Below are 21032 nucleotides of genomic sequence, written 5' to 3'. Positions count from 1 at the left end.
GGCCACTCTAAATTGTCCATAGCATCTAGGCGAGCAGTGGAATCTGGGGGGGTGGGGGGAGTTGATGAGAATGTGGGCAGAGTAAAGAATGGGATTAATGTATGATCTGTGTAAATGGGGAGGTTGGTGGTCAGCACAATTCAATGGGCTGAAGGCTGCGCTTCCTTGCTGTATCTTTAGACTAACGAGGATGGCTCTGTGGCGCAGCAGTATAGTCGCTGCCTTACAACACTTGCAACGCCGGAGACTCAGGTTGCTGTCTGTATGGAGTTCTCCCTGTGACTATGTGTTTTCTCCGAGATCTTCGGTTTCCTCCCACACTCCAAAGGTTTGTAGGTTAATTGGCTTGGTGTAAGTGTAAATTGTCCCTAGGATAGTGTTAATGAGCAGGGATCGCTGGTCGGGGTCGAAGGGCTTGTTTCTGCGCTGTTTCTCTAAAAAAACTTCCAAAACGAAAATGTTAGGCTTCGCAGAAACAGCTCGGAAACAGGTCCTTCAACCAAGTCCACGCCAACCAGCGATCACCCCAGACACTAGCACCATCCTACACACTGGGGATAACTTACAATTTTACTGAAGCCAATTAACCTCCAAACCTGCACATCTTTGGAATGTGGGAGGAAACGGGAGCATCCGGAGAAATCCAAATGGTCACAGGAAGAATGTACTAAATCTGTACAGACAGCATCCTTAGTCAGGCACCAACCCTGGTCTCTGGCACTGTAAGGCAGCAGCTCGATCTATATCCCACTGCACTGTCCTATCTGTCAATGGTTCTATGACCTTAGTTAAATAATGGAGGATGAGACTGAGAGCCAGGATTTCACGCTATCCGCAGGAAGTCTTTGTTTAGTGCGTTTGGTCCAGTATTCTCCTTCGGCTTCAGTAAAATGGATATTGGTATTTAATAAACTGGCTCCAGTGGATCAAGTATAATCTGCTCACTGCCTTTAGCTTGTGCGGGGCACAAGACTAAACGTGGGTGACCAGAATTCCCCCTTTGTGGATCAGTACTCCTCAGTGCAAATACACCTTTAATGCAAATACACCTTTATTCAGGGATCAGATTGTAATTATGGTTCAGATTAATGATGGCAAGAACATCTAAAGAAGATTAAAACACTGGGATGTATATCATGGACATACCTTTGTAAAAGGGCAGTAATATTTTTGAAAAAATGAATGTCATTTCCTTATAAATATTTTATTTAAAAATTGATTGTGTGCTTAATAGCCAGCAGACAAACCAACGTGCCTGTATAAAACAAAAGTCTTGACCTCGACCAACGTAAATGAGATATAAACAACGATGTCACAGCCAGGCTCACTCATTGTTGTGTAAGCGTACAGGTTTGGGATTTTGTTTGTTCCAGCAATGCCGTACCGCCTGTCATTTGATCGCCTATGTCGTTATCCACCTGCGTTGTGTAATTTGCAGAGAAGTGAAGGGTGGTTTCTCACCCGACACCAGCCTCAGCCTCGCTGCTGACATGCAAGGGGGGCTGATACAGCAGTGAGAAGACTAGTCATTCGGATAATTATTCATAGCCTTGGCCTTGCGGAGGGAACAAGCTTAATCGGGATGCGAAAATGCAAGCCTTCGGTTCGGAATTAATAGGATATATGAGCTTAAAGTTAAATGGCTGCTTACAGGAAAATATTCCCCCTTAACAACTTGAATTTTAAGTACTTGTCAATTTTGAAGGCTGTGGGGGAGGGGTGAAACCTCGCAGGCAAAACTGCAATCAGACACAAGCCAGTAAAAAGGCTGAGGAACTGTTGCTGCCTCTCCTGCTGCACCTCTTTTAGAAAACAACCTTGGGCACAGTATTCTTCAGTGGGGCACCCTTCAGGACCATACTGAGAAGATTTACAAGGATGCTGCCAGGGCTACAGGGTCTGAGCTGTAAGGAGAATTGGAGAAGGTTGGGACTCTATTCCTTGGAGCGCAGGACAATGATGGGCGATCTTATTGAGGTGTATAAAATCATGAGAGTAGTAGATTGGGTAGATGCACCGAGTCTCTTACCCAGAGTAGGTGAATCGAGGACCAGAGGACATAGGTTTAAGGTGAAGGGGAAAAGGTTTAATGGGAATCTGAGGGGTAACCGTTTCACACAAAAGGTGGTGGGTGTATGGAACAGGCTGCCATGCCAGAGGAGGTAGTTGAAGCAGGAACTATCCCAACATTTAAGATACAGTTAGACAGGTACATGGAGAGGACAGGTTTGGAGGGATATGAACCAAATATAGGCAGGTGGGACTAGTGTAGCTGGGACATGTTGGCCGATGTGGGAAAGTTAGGCTGAAGGACGTGTTTACAATGTATCACTCTTTGACTCTATACTGAGGCAAATGATAGTAGGACGATGAGGATGTTGAGGATCGAATTACATTGGTGAGGAGCAGAGATCCAGTTCTCTAAGATTGATGATAGGTTTCGAGGGGATGATGGTGTTGAACGCCGAGCTGTAGTTGATGAACTACGTGTTGTTGTTCTTCCACTAGTCTTACTGTCTCCGACTGCATTCTATCTTTGTCAAGCCCCCTCCCCTGACATCAGTCTAAAGAAGGGTCTCGACCCGAAACATCACCCATTCCTTCTCTCCAGATGCTGCCTGACCCATTGAGTTACTCCAGCATTTTGTGTCTACCTTACGTGTTGTTATTGTTCCTCTCTCTTCCCCCTTCACATGAATTTAATTTGCTTACCACAGATCCTGTCTGACCCATTAAGTACATCCAACCAGTATTTTGTTTATTGCTCAAGGTTGCTGGTAGCCTGGGGGCAAGCCCCAGATAGCTGTGGAGACCAAGTCATTGGGTATTTTGACATATTCTTGATTAGTATGTCTGTCAAGGGTTATGGGGAGAAGGCCTTTGGTACCATAGCTTTCCTCAGTCAGAGAACAAGAGGGGTAGGTAGGTTTCAGGTGAGAGATTACATTTTTAATAGGGCATGAAGAGGTGTGTATATGGACCAGGTTTCTAGTGGAAATGGCAGATACAACAACAACAACATTTAAAAGACATTTGGCAGATACATGGTTAAAAAAGGTTTTGAGGGTATGGACTGAATATGGGCAAAAGGGACAGACGGGACATCTTGGTCGGCATGGATGAGTTGAGCTGAAGCACCTGTTTCCATGCTGTATGAATCTATGACTATAGTGTCTGACATGAATCACGATCTGATACATAAAATGTATTTCAGCCTCCAGAAAGGAGCAAGAAGGGGACTGGTTCTGATGATGATTATGTTGAAGATAGACACAAAATGTTGGAGTAAACTCAACGGGACAGGCAGCATCTCTGGATAGAGGGATGGGTGATGTTTCGTGTTGAGACCCTTCTTCAGACTGAGCGTTGGGGAGAGGGTGTTACAGAGATAAGGAAGTGCAAGAGATCAAAATAAATGTTGATGTTGTTTGGTACAGGACTGAAGGTCTGCTGCGATGCAATCAGCAGGCTGATTGACTAACGTTCTATCAGCCTGGTCATTGCTGGTGGGCAATACGTTGGGCAACATTACGGAGGGCACTGGTTAATCAAGCACATTCAGCACTTACTTGTCAAGGAAAGGTCTTGACTAATTTGCTTGAATGTTTTGTTGTAGGGAGTATTAATGAATGCAGCAAAGTCAATGTAAGGCATTTATATTAGCAAGGCATTTGACAAAGACTCACTTGGCAGATTGACCAAGAACATGAAAACCCATGGGATTCAATGGAAAGTTAGATTCAAAATCTGCTTTATTAGCAGAAAGCTATTTCCTATCATTTCCCTGCTGCATGACTCTATGACTCTAAGGGTAATTCATTGATTTAATTATTTAGTGGATGTAATGGAGAGTAATGGGAAACACATGTTCCACTCAGTGGAAGTAGCCTATGCCTTTAAGAGTTGAGGCAAAAGCATTAATTGCATTAACAATCATCTCACCAAACCCTTGCAGAAGCACCAAGCAGAGCAATTGGAACCAGGAAATGGGATCACCAAGATCATTTGTCTTAATGGATAGGACTGGTTGAGTGACCTTGTGTTCCATAGGTTCAGTTTAGTTTATTGTCACAGTGAAAGCTTCCATAGGTTTTCATAACACAATGGTCCCTGCTTTTTAATTTAACCCCTCATCCAAAATGAATCCCAGTGAATTTACTTTGGCTTTATACTGGCCTCACTAATTAGTACTCAATAATTTGATTGCGCCCCTACATTAACCTATTCTTCCAACCCAGTGGACATTTCCATAGGGCAACCTATTTCCGAGAAGTATGTGGCCTCCTTGTTTTTCTTCGCACGATGTACACATCAACCTTCAATTAGACTGATGTTCATTTGCCTATTGTATGGGCTAATTGATGTCTCCCTGTATTTTGGCATGTTTGACTTTCACATTAACTACTAAATATCCACTATAACTGTCCTATCCATAACTTCTTTAGTAACTTGTCAGTTTCTTTGTTGAACTAAATTAAGGTGCATGTTGCAATCAAAAGCGCTTGAACAATTGGTTGGGAAGAAAGCCAAACTGTAAGAAAGACGACTGCGCCTCCTTGCCATATCGCTTGACAAACAATACGAGGTGCGTGGACCCACTAAACATCCGATCTTGTTGTATCGTGACAACAATGAATTCCATATTAGAAGGGCAACCTTTATGTTCTCAATTTCATGAGCCTTTTCCCTTTTTGTTTAAAGGGGGTGGACATGACCAGATCAGCAGTAGCTCACATGTGCCCGGGGCGCTGAATTAAAACAGACTTAACATGGCTGTTCTCAGAAGCATGGACTGGAAAATGAAGGAGCATGAGTATGCCCTAGTTTTGAATGATTGCCCTCGGACATCAGTGAATATTTATAGGTTCAGCCTATAAAGATTTCCACATTCTGTAGTCTCTCAGTTAGTTGGTCAGCTTGGCAAACCAGTGTAACATGTTTCAGGTAAGGATCCTTGAGGACCTGTTCATTCCCTCCCCAGCCGCTGCCTGACCTGCTGAGTTCCTCCAGCACTTGTATTTTGCTTCTTTAGGTCCTTCTTTAGCTGGGACTTTTCCAGGGTTTGATGCGTGGTCACCTCCTGTCAGTGCTCTCTGTCTGGTTGCAGAAACTGCTTGGTGTAGTTACAAAAATAGTTCTCCACCCCTTCCCGTGATTCCCTGCCCACTTTGGATGCTCCAGGACCAGGTTCCTGTGCCAATGGAAACAGGAAATTCTGGAAGCACTCAGCAAGTCAAGCGTGTTTTATGGAGAGAGAAAGAGAGGGAGCATTAGATTGATGCCAAATCCATCTTCTTGCACAAACTACTTATACCATCCTCATCCTGTTCCCAACTGCCTCTGTGTCATTAGTTTACACTGAGGGAGTTGAATCTGACACCTATCATTTTTAAGTGACCACAGAGCTATAATATTCACACTACTGTCATAAAATAGGCTCCTGAGAGTCAAACTATGGGAGCTGTTGACAGGGCTGCTGATAGAAAATCCTCTCTTCAGTTTAGCAAACAGTTATACAGACCAAGGGGATCGCAGAGGCCAAGGCGGACTGAGCGTGAGTTTTCAGAGAAATGATCGCCAAGTGTACACTTCGTCTTGCCGTTATATAGGAGCCCACACTGGGAGCACCAGATACAGTAGATGAGGTTGAATGAGGAACAGTAAACCTCTGCCTCACCTGAAAGGGCTGTTGCAGTCCCTGGATAAAGTCGAGAGTGCAGGTATAAGGACACGTGTTGCATCTTCTGCGGTTTCAGGGGAAGGTCTCTGGGGAGAGAGTGGTTTAGGAATCACCCCCTCCTCAGGAACTGGGGAACAAACATTTTAACACCACATTCCCATTCCTAGCAACAATCTTTTCACTGTACATCGGTACGCACGACAATAAACTAACTAAATTAAAGTCCCAACTTATACACTGAATTCTATGAATGGTGAACGGCAGCATGTCAAAACCCTTATCCATCATTCAATCCACCTGTGATGCCACATTCAGGGAACGATGTATCAGTACCCCTCTGCTGTGCAACACTCCCCTGGACCGAACCATTCACTGCGAAGGTCTGCCCAAAATACTACATCCCATATTTATTAAATTAAACACCATTTGCCATTCTCTGGCCCACTTGCCCAGCTGATAAAGACCCTGCTGTAATCCTTGATAACCATCTTCACCATCTACGATACGACCTGTTTTATTGTCATTTGCAGAACATCTCAATCATCCTCTCCGCTAACCTTTGTACCACAGATGTTATCCTTACTGGTCTATAGATCCCAGGTTTTACTTTGCAGCCCTTCTTAAATAGAAGCACAACATTAGCCACGCTCCAGTCTTCTGGCACCTCACCCATGATCTACTATGATTCATATATCTCGGTCTAGAACCCTGTAATTTCTTCCCTTGCTTCCCGCAGATTTCACCTGCCTTATTACATGGTCAGTGTAACTGAAATACAAGGAACTGCAGGTGCTGATTTACAACAAAAAAAAGGACACACAGTGCTGGAATAATTCAGACTGAAGAAAGGCCCGGCCCGAAATATCATCCATCTATAATCTCCATAGATGCTGCCTGACCTGTTGAGTTGTCAATAGGTGCTGGGTGCGGCTAGTCAGGTAGTGAAGAAGGGTTATTTTGTCGACTGATTTTGTGTATTTTCTGACATGGACAAAATCAAGTTGTCGACGTCTGTAAGAAGAGAATCGATTCATTACCCAGGGAGGACCCGTAGTGAAGTCCCCTGACAATGGGGGAAACCTGGCAGTGCCTGGATTAGGGCATTGCTAGCTGTAATGCAAAGGAAGTAACTTTAATGTTTTGAAAACTTTTGTAGTGGCAGAATACCTTAAAATGCTTCTCAATTAACAAGCTTCTGGTAAAGTGTCATCACTGGCACTATGAAGGGGAATGTCACTGTTTGCATTAAAAAATAATCCCAAAACAGCAAATGAATTCATTTTGATCAAGCCTCTCGAATGCCTGCTCTTAAGTATCACCGAGGGTTGTTTCGCATCCATTCTGAGGAGACAGATGGACAGCTTCACTTTAGCATTGCACATGAATGTTGGCATCTCTGACTCTGATTGCAACACCCCAGCTGCCGAGGCAAATGTCAGCATGGATTACGTGTTCGAGTCCAAGAATGGAGCTTGAACCTCCAACCTCCCGAGTCAGCGCTATCGCAAAACCAAACAGACGGCTCAAATGTTTCCGCAGACTGAACTCACAGGTCATTATGGCACACCATGTGTCTCAACACACAAACTCAGAAAACTCTCATCAGGTTCAATAAGTTTCACATTGGTAATAGAATCAAAGGGACCAGGTATCTATCTCATTCTCCTCTTGGTCGTTGTTTCTGAGGCCATCGGAGCAGAATTAGGCCATTCGGTCTATCAAGTCTGCTCCACCATTCTATCATGGCTGATTTATTTTTCCATCTCTGCCCCAATCCCTTGCCTTCTTGCCATAACCTTTGATGTCCATACTAATCAAGAACCTATTCATCTCCACTTTAAAATTAGAAAAGACTTGGCCTCCACAGCCATCGGAGGCAATGATTTCCACAAACCCCCTGCCTCCATTCTACAGGTACATCCTTATATTCTAAGGCTGTGCCCTTTGGTCCTAGACTCTTCCACAACTGGGACATACTCCTCACATTCATCTAAGCATGTCATTATTTGGTAGGTGTCAATGAGATCCCCTCATCCTTCTAAACTCCAGCGAGTACAGGCACAGAGCCGTCAAACATGCATTAACCCAATCATCCCCAGGATCATTCTCGTAAACCTCCTCTGAACTCTCTCTGATGCCAGCACACCCTTCCTCAGATATGGTGCCCAAAACTGCTCACCGTAATCCTAATGTGGCCTGACCGCATCTGATAGAGCCTTAGCATTACATCCTTGCTTTTGTATTCTAGTCCTCTCGAAATTAAAGCTAACATTGCATTTGTCGACCTTAATACCAACGCAACCTGCAAATTAACCTTACGCACCAGCACTCCTAAGTCCCTTTGCACCTCCAAATCCTCTCCCCATTTAGAAAATAATCTAGGCCTTTATTCCTACGACCAAAGTGTATGATCATACACTTTGCTACACTGTATTCCATTTGCCACTTCGTTGTCTGATCTTCCAACCTGTCCAAGTCTTTCTGTAGACTTCCTGCTTCCTCAGCGCCACCTGGCGCTTCACCAACCTTCGTATCATCCACAAACTTGGCTCAAAAGCCAGAAATTCCATCATCCAGATGATAAACAAATAACTTGAAAGGTAACGGACCCACCACTGACCCCTGCGCAACACCATTAGTCACTGGTAGCCAACCAGAAAAGGCCCCCTTTATTCCCATTCTCACCTATGGAGCAAAGAAGATTATAATCGTTCAGATATGTGGATCAAAGTGTGTTGGAATTGGCAGCGATAAACGCCGGATGTTTTTTCACTTGTCGCAAGTGATAGTTCGAAAAAAACAGGAAGTTATAATTAAAAATTCTTCTCCCTGCACTCCTGACACAATAATACGGTTTGAATTCCCTAACTGGTTGCAAACTCCACCATAATAATGTAATCAATATTTCTGCAATACTGGTGCTACTGCTAATATTTACATTCAAATTTGTCTCCTCAACAAATTGATCATGCTGTACTTGTATTGATTATTCAATTGCTATTCCCCACTTTACAATATATTTTACAAAAATCCATCACTGGGACTTCAATTTCAATTCAGTTCAGCTAAGAATACCTGAAACAAGCTTGGAGACACAAGAGATTGCAGATGCTGGAATCTTGAGCAAAAAACTAAATACTGGAGAAACTGTTTAAGAAGGAACTGCAGATGCTGGAAATTCGAAGGTAGACAAAAATGCTGGAGAAACTCAGCGGGTGAGGCAGCATCTATGGTGCGAAGGAAATAGGCAACGTTTCGGGTCGAAACCCTTCTTCAGACTGATGTGACGGTGGGGGGGGGGGGGGCAGGAAGAAGAAAGGAAGAGGTGGAGCCAGTGGGCTGAGGGATAGCTGAGAAGGGGAGGAGAAAGTAGGGACTACCTGAAATTAGAGAAGTCAATGTTCATAACACTGGGGTGCAAACTGCCCAAGCGAAATATGAGGTGCTGCTACTCCAATTTGGTCCTCACTCTTGCCATGGTGGAGGCCCAGGACATAAAGGTCGGATTCGGAATGGGAGGGGGAGTTGAAGTGCTGAGCCACCGGGAGATCAGTTGGTTATTGCGAACCGAGCAGAGGTGTTCGGAGAAACTCATCTTTGGAGTGAATAAATAAATGATGTTTTGGGTTGAGACCCTTCTTCAGACTGAAGACTTGACTTCAGAAGATAGTTACCAACCCGAAATATCATCAGCCCATTCCCTCCGCAGATGATGCCTGACCCGCAGAGTTCAGTCAACATTTTATTTTATGTTGATATAAGGCTTGCCTTGTTTGAAGAGGATCCCTGCTCATAGCTGATGAAGTACTTTGTGCAGTTCCAGCCACAGCACGAATAGGAAGGATGTGATTGCAATGGAGGGGGTGTTGAGGAGATTCGGCAGAAGGTTGCCTGTGACAAAGCCTTTCAGTTGTGAGCAGGATGGGTTTGTTTTCGATGGAGCAAAGAAAGTTCAGAGGGTCCTCATTGAAGTGTACAAAATTATGAGGGATATAGATAGATTGGATACAATAAAATCACTTCATCAGAAGTATCCATAACAAGAGGGCTTAGGTTTAAGATAAGGGGGAGGAGGTATAAAGGGGATTTGCGTAAGAATTATTTTTCTGCTGGGGTAATTGGAATCTGGAAAGCCCTGTCTGAGTGGGTTGTGAAGGTAAGTCGTCTTACGACACTTAAGAAGCACTTGGAATATGATAGCATGGAAGGCTTCTGGAAAATGGGATTAGCACAGACAGGTACTTGATGTCAGAAGGGGCTCTGCGGGTCAAAGGTCCTGTTTCAGTGCAATGCGACTCTGACATTGACCCTGAAGAGCAAACCATCAAAGCAGTGGAAAACATTATGTAAGAAGTTTCAGTGGATTAAATGTTGGCAAAACAGGAAAAGACGGCACTGAAGAGTACAAAGTACATGAAGACGTTGGCACTGGGGAAGAAAGAGAGTGAGAGATTAAAAAAGTCTAAGAAGATGGTTAATGTAAAGTGAAAGGAAAGACAATTAAAAGTGAGTTAAACTTCCTGTGCTGCAATTCCCACAGTGTCTGCACTAACACATGGTTGCTGAAGGCAGTAATGAGCTGGGAGGGTCTGGATGGGGGATCGCTGGGAGAAGGCTACAGCAAACCGGAACATAAATGGAACAGGAATAATGGTGAGGCGGAATATTAATAGGAATAATGCAGCGGCATTGGCGAATAGGAAGTAGGCCATAAGGAATACTAATATAGAATCCATTTGGAAATCAAACAAAAAACTTCAGATGCCAGAAATCTGAAAATGTTGCAGAAACTCAGCGGGTCAGACGGCACCTGTGGAAAGAGGAACAATTAAAATTCATAGTACAAAACAGAATAGTAACACTACTGACAAAAGAGGGGGGGCACAGTGGCACAGTTGGTAGAGCTGCTGCCTTACGGTGTCAGAAACCTGGGTTTGACCCTGACCATAGGTGTTGTCTGTGTGAAGCTGTCTGATGTATGCGGGACAACTCCCCTTCTCTGCCAGTTCTCCAAAACCCTCAATTCCCTGGTCTTTCAGTGACGTGCAATCACACTGATAAATGGAGCATTTCAATTACTCAGGTACTTGGACAGCAGTGGAAGCCAAAGAGGGCAAGAAAATGGTGTCACTGCACTTTAGACAGAACTGCCTGGTTTGAGTAATTAATTGCCTATTGCTTTGTAGAAGGTGTAGACCTCTGACATTGCACTAGTGATGGAGGGAATTAATCAAAGTGGCTGCTTTGTTGCAGCCAGAGTCAAACTTCTCGAAAACTGTTGGAGCAGCTGGCATCTGGGCAAGAGTAATGGTGAGGAGGATGGTTGTGGATTGCACAATGATATTGATCAATTGACAACATGGCAGACGGAATTTAGTCCTGACAATGGGAGCTGGTGCACTTTGGCAGGACTAGGAAGAGTAAGGTATTTACCATGAATGGTAGCCTTAGGGAGCATTGAAGAACAGAGGGACCTCGGTGCGTACGTCCAAGGATCCCAGAAGGTGGCAGCACAGGCAGGTAAAGCATTGAGAAAGCATACTAGCCTTCATTAGCCGGAGTATAGGGTATAAGAAGTTACGGCATTACTTTACATATTCTGGTTTGCTCAGCACTTCCAAGACTCCAACACATTACAACAGGTATCGCCGACAAAGGAACCCATTGTCCATTCAAAGCTGTGGATGTGTGGATTTCCTCCAGGTGCTCCAGTTTCCTCCCATATCCCACAAATGTTACTTCCCCACTGTAACCTGTACTCCAGCTGTGCCTCCAGCAATAGTAGGTGGAAGTTAAACCATAATCTTCCTACTTTTATATTCATTAGAAACAAGGAACTGCAGATGCCGGTTAAAAAACAAAAGACATAAGTAATGCCCCTGTCCCACTTAGGAAACCTGAACGGAAACCTCTGGAGACTTTGCGCCCCACCCAAGGTTTCCGTGCGGTTCCCGGAGGTTGCAGGTGGTTGCCGGAGGTTGCAGGTAGTGGAAGCAGGTAGGGAGACTGACAAAAACCTCCGGGAACCGCACGGAAACCTTGGGTGGGGCGCAAAGTCTCCAGAGGTTTCCGTTCAGGTTTCCTAAGCGGGGGAAGGCAGCATCCCTGAAGAACATGGATAGGTAACGTTTCGGGTTGACCCTTCTTCAGACTGGAATATGTGCCTGGCTAACAAAGGTAAGTATCCCACACATGTCTTTACCATCACCTTATTTGCTCACAATGTCATCTTTAGGGATCTGGGATTTGTACACCAAGGGTCCTCTGCTCCTTAATTCTCCCTCAGGCTCGACCATTCATTGTTTCAGACCATCCTTGCTAGTCCTCCCAAAGTACATTACCTCACTCTTACCAAGATTTAATTCCATCAGCTTATTTTCCAACTGATCAATATCGTCCAGGGGATTTAGATTATCCTCCTCACTATAAATGATACCATCAATGTTCATATCCCCTGTAACACTAAGGGTCCCAGCATTGATTTATGCCCTACACCATTACTCATACACTTCCAATCAGAAAACAAACTCGCCACCATAACCCCTTCCTATTACAACGCCACTATTGAATTATATTTGCCTTGGATCCTGTGTGTTCTGTCTTTAGGACCAATTTCCCATGAAGCACCTTGTAAATTGTCCACAGTGTGTAGGATAGTGCAGGGGCGGAAAACCCGGGGGGGGCCAGAGGGGACACGTTCCCCCCCCCCCCCATGTTTTGAGAGGTGGGGGACATCCCCCCCAAGTTTTTGTGATCCCGATTTTAAAATCTCTGTTTTTAGTGCTGGATTGAGCCTCCGAAGCCTCGCGCGTGTGTGTGAGTTTGCGCTAAAAAATTGTGTGCCCCGTCCCCTCCATGTTTTGATAGCGAGTTCCGCTCTTGGGATAGTGCTAGTGTATAAGGATCGCTGCTCGGCGTGGACTCAATGGGCCGAAGGGCCTATTTCCGCACCATATCTATAAACTAAACTAAATTAAACTAAACTAAACTAAACTAAACTAAACTAAGCTAAAATAGAATAAACTAGACTATATATATGACAATAAACTGAAACATAAATATGAACCTAAACCTCCTCCCTCATACCTATGCCCACGTGTCTTGGATTTTCCAACCGTAGGCAAACATTTTTAACTATTGTTTCCAGTTTGCCTCTTTCTATCTACCCTGTGAATCCACCTCAGTTTTGTCAGCTTTTGTCAGGTTACCAGTTAGTGTTCTTCACTTATGGGGAAATAAATCCAGCCTGCCCGCCCTCTCCTCGTAACTGAAGTGATACCTCTGAGGCCAAATCATGGTGAAACCCAACTGCACTCTCTCCACCGCAAATACACCCTTCCTTAATATTAGAATAGTATCAGTTTCCACTAGCCTGTTCCAGGTATGTGGCCATATGAGAGAGAGCAGGTTGTGTGGAGATTCTTGGATTGAAAGGAAATGAGATGAGAAGAACTTTTTTCACACAGAGAGTGGTGAATCTCTGGAACTCTCTGCCACAGAAGGTAGTTGAGGCCAGTTCATTGGCTATATTTAAGAGGGAGTTAGATGTGGCCCTTGTGGCTAAGGGGATCAGGGGGTATGGAGAGAAGGCAGGTACGGGATACTGAGTTGGATGATCAGCCATGATCATATTGACTGGCGGTGCAGGCTCGAAGGGCCGAATGGCCTACTCCTGCACCTAATTTCTATGTTTCTATGTTTCTATGAAAGCTCTCTCTAACTGTCTGGATTTTGTTTTACCTCAAAATAAATGTATTCAATTATTAACAATAATAACATTTACAAAACAAACATTAAGCGCACCCACCACCAAAAAAATCACAAATAATCTTAATACTAAGTATGAAATAACAATATGGCAATATTGATCCATGATATAGTTTAGTTTAGTTTAGTTTAGTTTAGTTTAGTTTAGTTTAGTTTAGTTTAGAGATGCAGCACATTAACACTACCCTAAACACACTAGGGACAATTTTTACATTTACCAAGCCAATTGATCAACAAAACTGTACGTCTTTGGAGTGCGGGAGGAAACCGAAGATCTCGGAGAAAACCCAGGCAGGTCACGGGGAGAACGTACAAACTCCGTACAGACAGCACTAGTAGTCAGGATCGAACCCGGGTCTCCAGCGTTGCAAGCACTGTATGGCAGCAACTCTACTGCTGCCCCTGTGGTGCCCAGTGGTCTCGGAAATAGCCCTTGGTGCCCGTTGGTGGACACCGTGTGTTCCTTTCCGAGGATGCAACCTCGGACAAGGGGCAGGCAGCCGGCTCTGGCGGAGCCTCTGACTGTCTGGATGTGGTCGATGGGCTGAATGCCCCGTGCTGTGTCATAATGAAAGAACTGAAATAATCAAAGACAAAGCTTCCCTTTCACTGTGGGAAAAGATGTTTAGGGAAGTTGGTTCCCACAAAGTTCAATGGTGACAGCACAAAGCCGCTTCAAAATAAAATTTACGTTGATAGTCACATCTTGTAATTAAGAAAACAATATCTAAATGTATGAATTACACCAAGTTGGAAACGACTACAGAGAATTGACAGACAATACAGGTACATTTTCAGAATGGGCGGATAATTGACAAATTAAATTCAACACAGATCAATATGAGTTATTAGTTCATTTTGCTGGGAATAGTGGGACATTATGTGGAGTGGGTGATCAGAGAGATCTCAGTGTAGAGATACACTAGTCACTAAAAGTTGTGCCATCGGCTAGCAAGGCACCAAAATATCAAACCAAGCACAAAGGTTTATTTCTAAAGTGATTGAGAAGTTATCAATATGAAGCCATCAGTACGAAACGGTCACCATGATATCTAACAGTAGCCAATGCATTGTGGAACTCACTCCTACAGGGACTAGTTAAAGTAAATAGCATAGTACATTTCAGGCTAGACTAGACAAGACATATGGAAGATGGTATCTTCAATATAGTTTCACCAATATCTTTTGACATCTTTTTTTCTGTCATCAAGTCAAAATGATTTCTGGATGGTTGGAGATGGATATCAGGGGAATATGTTGGAATGCAGCACGGAAACAAACTGCCAGCCCACCACGTCAGCACTGACCATCAGTCACCTCCTCACAGTAATCCTGCACAACTCCAATTGTAATCTCCCCGCATTTTCAACAACTCCCACTACCCCTCCCCCCAGATTCTACCCCTCACCAAAGCACTAGGAGTAATTTACAGGGTCCTCCCGACTTTGGGATGTGGGATGAAACTGGAGCATCTTGAGACAAAGAGAATGTGTAGATGTCATACAGACAGCGTCAAAGGTCAGAATCAAACCCGGGCCACTGGAAGGTAAAGCATCAGCTGTACTAGCTGTGCCTCTCCTTTGTGTGGTCCATTGCATTGCCAGGAACATTGAACAACTCAGTTCCTTCAGGGTTCCAACAGACCCTTGTTAATGTCATGGTGCGGGGAAATCCCGGAAACGGAGTCCATTCTTCACATCCCACTAGAGGTGGGTGCGTGATCTGAGCGTCTCCTTTGTCTTTGTAAACTACCATCTGGCACCATCACCTTCCAAGCTATTTGCCGACATTTTGATAACTGACCAATTCCCTGGGACTGCACTATCTTCAAGCTTATAAATGAGCACAGGTCTCTCGAGCGAGGTGTTGGAGAGTAATCAGTACTCCAGGGACCACCACACACCACTGAGTCAACACCTTCAATAAAGGAAGAGGGGTGTAAATTTGCAGAGAAGTAGTGACACGCGGGAGAAAAATAGCACAAATCACCTTGTCGCCTTCAATGAAGGTAAAGACCGCCGTGATGTACATAACCGACAGAATATTAATCCATTGTACTTCTGATTCCGAAGAATTTCATTTTGCTGCTTTATCTGGCTGGGAGATTAAAACATAATAGACAGTGTAAAATAATGACAACACAGGTTTGCACATTGCATTTGCCTGTGACATAATCAACACGACCCTGACTGTGGAATGCCAGACAATGTAGTAATGTACTGAAGCGTTGCTCTCACTCTAATCCGCAATGCATTAACCCAGGTCAGTCACATTTTAGATTACTGAAGTGGAAGTGCTTTTTTAGAGTTGACATTTCTCTAGTAGCTATTCTAGGGGGCAGATCAAAAAGAACCTACCGTAATAAATGATCTGTGGCCCAAGTTTGACCTTAGATGGAAGAGATCTATATTTCTATGCACTGATAACAAAGCGCCTAAAAATTTGAACACATGATGTGCAAATTATAAATGACACAAAGTTCACTGAAGTATGCTTCAAGATCTCTAAACATGATTATTGCAATTAAATATCATTGTGAAGCATCAAAGCTAATTGTAATACATAATTCTGGCGTTGAATAATCTAAAAATCATTTTTCATTAATTATAACTTGTGAATGTAATTGGTTAATGTAAAAGATGAGCAGAGTGATTTTGAGATGCAATTATGTCGCATGCACTCATTGGGTTGCAGGCAGTAAATTTGCACTGCCAGCTGTATGGAGTTCTGTTGCTTCCAGCTTCCAGCACTCCATTTGTTGCACAGAAGCAGAAACTGAGTGCTGTATCTGATCCAGCCAGCCTGTGTTCCTCTATAGGAGCATTCTTGTCGAAACCTCTATATTGCATTTCACTTATCGTTACTCATTGAGGAAGCGCTGGTTTAGTAGGCAGTGTTCAGAGTAGTTCCTGGACAACTGCTTCTTCACATTTCTTATCTATCGGGTTACTAAGCGAACCAGCCTTAACCCGAGTGAGAATTTTACTGCTTTTCTCCGTTTCCAATGATACTCAAAGAAGTAACCGCTCTTTCCAAAATGCTCCCCATTGAATCAAGCTCCACTTCAATCCCAGTACTATAAAGATGCAATAGCGCTGGGGAGGGTGCAGAGGAGATTCGCCAGGATGTTTCTTGGGATGAAGAGTTTAAGTTATGTGGAGTGACTGGAGAGGCTAGGTCTGTTTTCACTTGAGAGGATGGAGGTTAAGAGGGGATATGAAGAGGTTAAATTATGAGGATAGGCTATAGGAATTTCTACATTGTATCTCTAAACTAAACTAAATAATGTGAATTTTTATTTAAACGGCAAATTTAGAAAACTGCAAAGCCCGCACACCATTTTGGATGTAGGAGGAAACCCTAATGCACGCAAGAAAATGCTCTCGGTCACAGAGAGTACATGTAAATACAAGAATGTAGCATGTATTAATGTATAACAAAGACCCACAAATACTGGTTTACTAAAGAAGAATACGAAGTGCTGGAGTAGCTGAACGAGTCAGACAGTATGTCGGGAGAACATGGGGTCAGACAGCATCCCTGGAGAACCTGGATAGGTGACGTTTCGGGTCAGGACCCTTCTTCAGACTGAAGAGGGCTCTAACTCGAAACATCGCCTATCCATGTTCTCTAGAGATACTACCTGCCCACTGAGTTACTCCAGCAATTTGTGTCTTTTTTGGAGATTAATATCAACGTTTTGTTGGTGTATTCAGCTATTGAGTATTATATAGCAGAAATCTATGTGGAATCAATATAGAAACTATTGAGAAACCGAGTGAGGTGCCCAAGGAGAAAATGCCTTGTTCCTTGATGAACTTGGAAGGCTAGGAAACAGCAATGCAACTCACAGGTGTGTCTGATACAGAGGATGGGAGGTTGTCTGTAATTTGGCATTTTAATTTTAGGTGCTCACTAATATGTGCAAATGTGCATCTACAAGAAAGAGAGAGAGAGAGAAAGAACTAATGAGTAACACCGCTATCTGTGCAGAATATATGAATTTTGGTTTAAGATTTTCAGTTTGTAGAATATTTTTGATGGTGAACACAGCACATCAGTGAAGTTCTCGACATGGTTGGCTGTGTCCATCCCTGCACTTTAGAGAGAAACAGATGAGTGAGAATTAGCAGTGAAGTAGATTCTCCGGGAAAAAGTAAAAAGGGTGGAATTTTTCTTTTAAGAATATTATCTGCTTCAACAAGTTCCTTTTAACATTGTGTTCAGGAGCAAGTTAATACCCACGTCCCAGTTACTAGTGATTGATAATTGTTCGTGATTAGTTTCAGTAAGTATTGGAAAGAAATTAGCAGGAACAATAGCTGAAACAAGCAGAAAGCAAGGATGGGAATTGGATGCATGGTTTGGTTCAGGTACAAAGAATCAGTTTAAATGGATAATATTTCCGTCCTAATCCTGGATAACTGTAATCTACTTAATTAAATCCCACGATATTTATATTTTTGAGCTGATGTGTTTGAAGTGAAGCCAGATTGGTTTTGCAAGCGACACCTCATCACTGTCACTGATCTGATCTGGAGGTTGGGAATTAAATCACAACTCAATCAGGCCATTGAGCTGCTGAATCATCTGCACTGTGCCTTCAGAATGGCAGCAATGAATTAGCACAGCTCCAACACTATCCCACACAATGACATTTTCAGAGTCTGCCTAAATAGTCTGCCTAAATATATGAGCAAATAATAATTTCGAGGAGAGCTTTTTTGATAAAATGTAGATTTTCCCTTACATATAAAACGATAATGTATTATCCTACATTTCACAGATCCAATTTGGAACAAATAGCATGCTATAAATTATTTCTTGTTTAATAACATTAATGTGAGTCAACTCTGTAGCAGCATGGAAATATTGTTCTGTGGCTACACTGAACATAAGACAATGAACTTCAGGTGCAAGTGTTCAGTGTGCCAAGACTAGTATTGTACGCATTGGGGCATTAGCTTGTCACAATGCTTCTCAAGTAAAATTGGAAGCATTTCTAATTGAGATTTAGGGTCCCACCACCACCCCCTCCTTAACGCTCTCCCCCCCCATCCCCCTACAACTCCCCCCACCCCACCCTCCTCCCCAGGGTCGATTGCATTTGTGTTATTATTCTGGGCATCAGACGGCTAAGGATGCTCAATCACAGTGTTTAAGAAGGAACTGCAGATGCTGGAAAATCGAAGGTACACAAAACATCTACGGAGCGAAGGAAATAGGCAACGTTTCGGGACGAAACGTTGCCTATTTCCTTCATTTCATAGATGCTGCTGCACCCGATGAGTTTCTCCAGCATTTTTGTGTACCCTCAACCACAGTGTTCATTCGGCACAGAGACCAGTTCACTGCTGGGTATTAAGGCAATCAAGGGATTATTGTGAACACTCAGGGAGATGGTGCTTAGATGGAGGAGCAGCCATGATTTTGAAGAATAATGGGTCAGGTTGAAGGTGAAATAACCAATCCCTGCTTACATTGCTTTGTTCTTACTTGGTCTTTGTTGAAACAATTACGATAAAACTTAAATTTCCAAGTAAACATAGTTTCACTTGTCAAACTTTGTCCTGCCTCTCCTCACTTCCAGTTTTCTACCCTCCCCACCACAATCAGTCCGAAGATGGACCCCGATCCGAAACATCGCCTCTCTATGCTCCCCAGGGATGCTGTCTGACCCGCTGAGTTACTTCAGCATTCAGTATGTGCCTTGCTTTGTAAACCAGCATCTGCAGTTCCTAGCATCTAAACATAAATTTCTATTTCCATTACGAAACATGAAACTAATAATGGGAACAAAATAATGAAAACGTTTGAGGTTTTGCTTGAGTATAATCATAATCATACTGATACATTATTAGCCATGTTTTGCAACATACGAGGAATATTGACATCAAAATAATGGTAGGGTCCTATGATCCTTTTAATCATAGAGATATAGAGTTGTACAGGCTCTTCAGCCCACCCTATGTATGTTGACTATCATGCCTATATGTACTAATCCCACGCCTACATTAATTCCATACTCCTCTCATAGAGTCATAGAGTCATACAGATGGAAACAGGTTCTTCGGCCCAACTTGCCCACACCGGCCAACATATCCCGCTACACTAGTCCCACCTGCCTGCGTTTGGCTCATATCCCTTCAAACCTGTCGTATCCATGTATGTGACTAACTGTTTCTTAAACATTGCGATAGTCTCTGCCCCAATTACCTCATCTGGCAGCTTGTTCCATACACCCACCACTCTCTGTGCCACAAAGATGTTTTGAAGTGATAATGTTGCACAGAACACTCAGCAGAGAGTGATTTCTCTGGGAATCAATGCAAGAGCAGAGAAACACCAGTGCTGATCTGTATTGATCACCGAGGGTGGGAAGCGGCTTGGTCCATGTCTGAATCGTGCTTGAATACACTCTGCCTTCTGACCTCCACCAGTGAGCAGGCAGGAATTAATCCATGAACATTTTAGCAGACAACAGCACCAAGTCTTGAGAAATTACACTTGTCAGTTTCTGTAGTGAAGCTTCTCAACATGACATAGTAAATGAAGGAGAAGGAAAAGATGCTGATTTTCAATTACTCAGAACACGACCGTTTACAAACTGCAGAGCATGCGAGAAATCAAACCAATGTCATATCACACACTAACTAACCCAATTGGACAATCCAATTAGTTAGATATTTTAAGTGAAAATTGCAGTTGTTAAATTCGGAACACTTCTCCGTTGAATTTTGCTGCGAGGCTTCCAGTCTTTCCATCTTGGCAGCCCAGAAAGAGTGGGTGAATATCATGTGAAACAATCAAGGCAGAGAGGATTCAATCCATGGAGGCAGAAGTGACTGCAAATGCTGGACTAAGTGGCATGGTGGCGCAGCGGTAGAGTTGGTGATTTTACTGGGGGCTGGTATTTATCCTGACTACAGGTGCTGGATGTACAGGGTATGTACGTCCTCCCCGTGATGTTCGTGGGTTTTATCCGGGATCTTCAACTTCCACACTTCAAATGTGTACATGTTTGTAGGCTAGTTGGCTTGGTATAATTGTACATTGTCCCTCGTGTGTGTAGGATAGTGTAAAGGGCCTGTCCCACGAGCTTGCGACTATATGCGGCAAACGCGACCTAACGTGGTCACTTGAGCCGTACAGCCTCGCGGGGCCAGTCCCATTTCGATCGCCGGAGCTGTATGGAGTTGTGCGGAGCTGGTCCCGACATCGCGCGGGGCTCCGAAAAACTGACACTGTCCAAAAATTCCGCGCGGCAACGGCCTGCCAGCCCGCAGCCGCATTGAGGCCGTACGCACCGCCTCGACGGGCGTGCGCAGCACCGTCTCTTGACGCCGTACACAGTGTCTTGTCGCCGTACATCACGCGCGAACTTCCCGCGGACTTCGCTCGAACTTCACGTCAACTCGCACGGGATCACTCGACCTCCGTGCGGCCCCCGCTTCCGGTTTGGTCGCGCTTGCCGCATGCAGTCGCATGCTCGTGGGACAGGCCCGTTAGCCTTCAGGGTTGCTGGTTGACTCGCTGGGCTGAAGAGCCTGCTTCCACGCTGTATCTCTAATTTAAACTAAAATAA

Source organism: Leucoraja erinacea, chromosome 30 (genome assembly GCF_028641065.1).
Source record: "Leucoraja erinacea ecotype New England chromosome 30, Leri_hhj_1, whole genome shotgun sequence".
In the NCBI taxonomy this organism is placed as follows: Eukaryota; Metazoa; Chordata; class Chondrichthyes; order Rajiformes; family Rajidae; genus Leucoraja; species Leucoraja erinaceus.
This window is presented reverse-complemented; position numbering follows the sequence as displayed.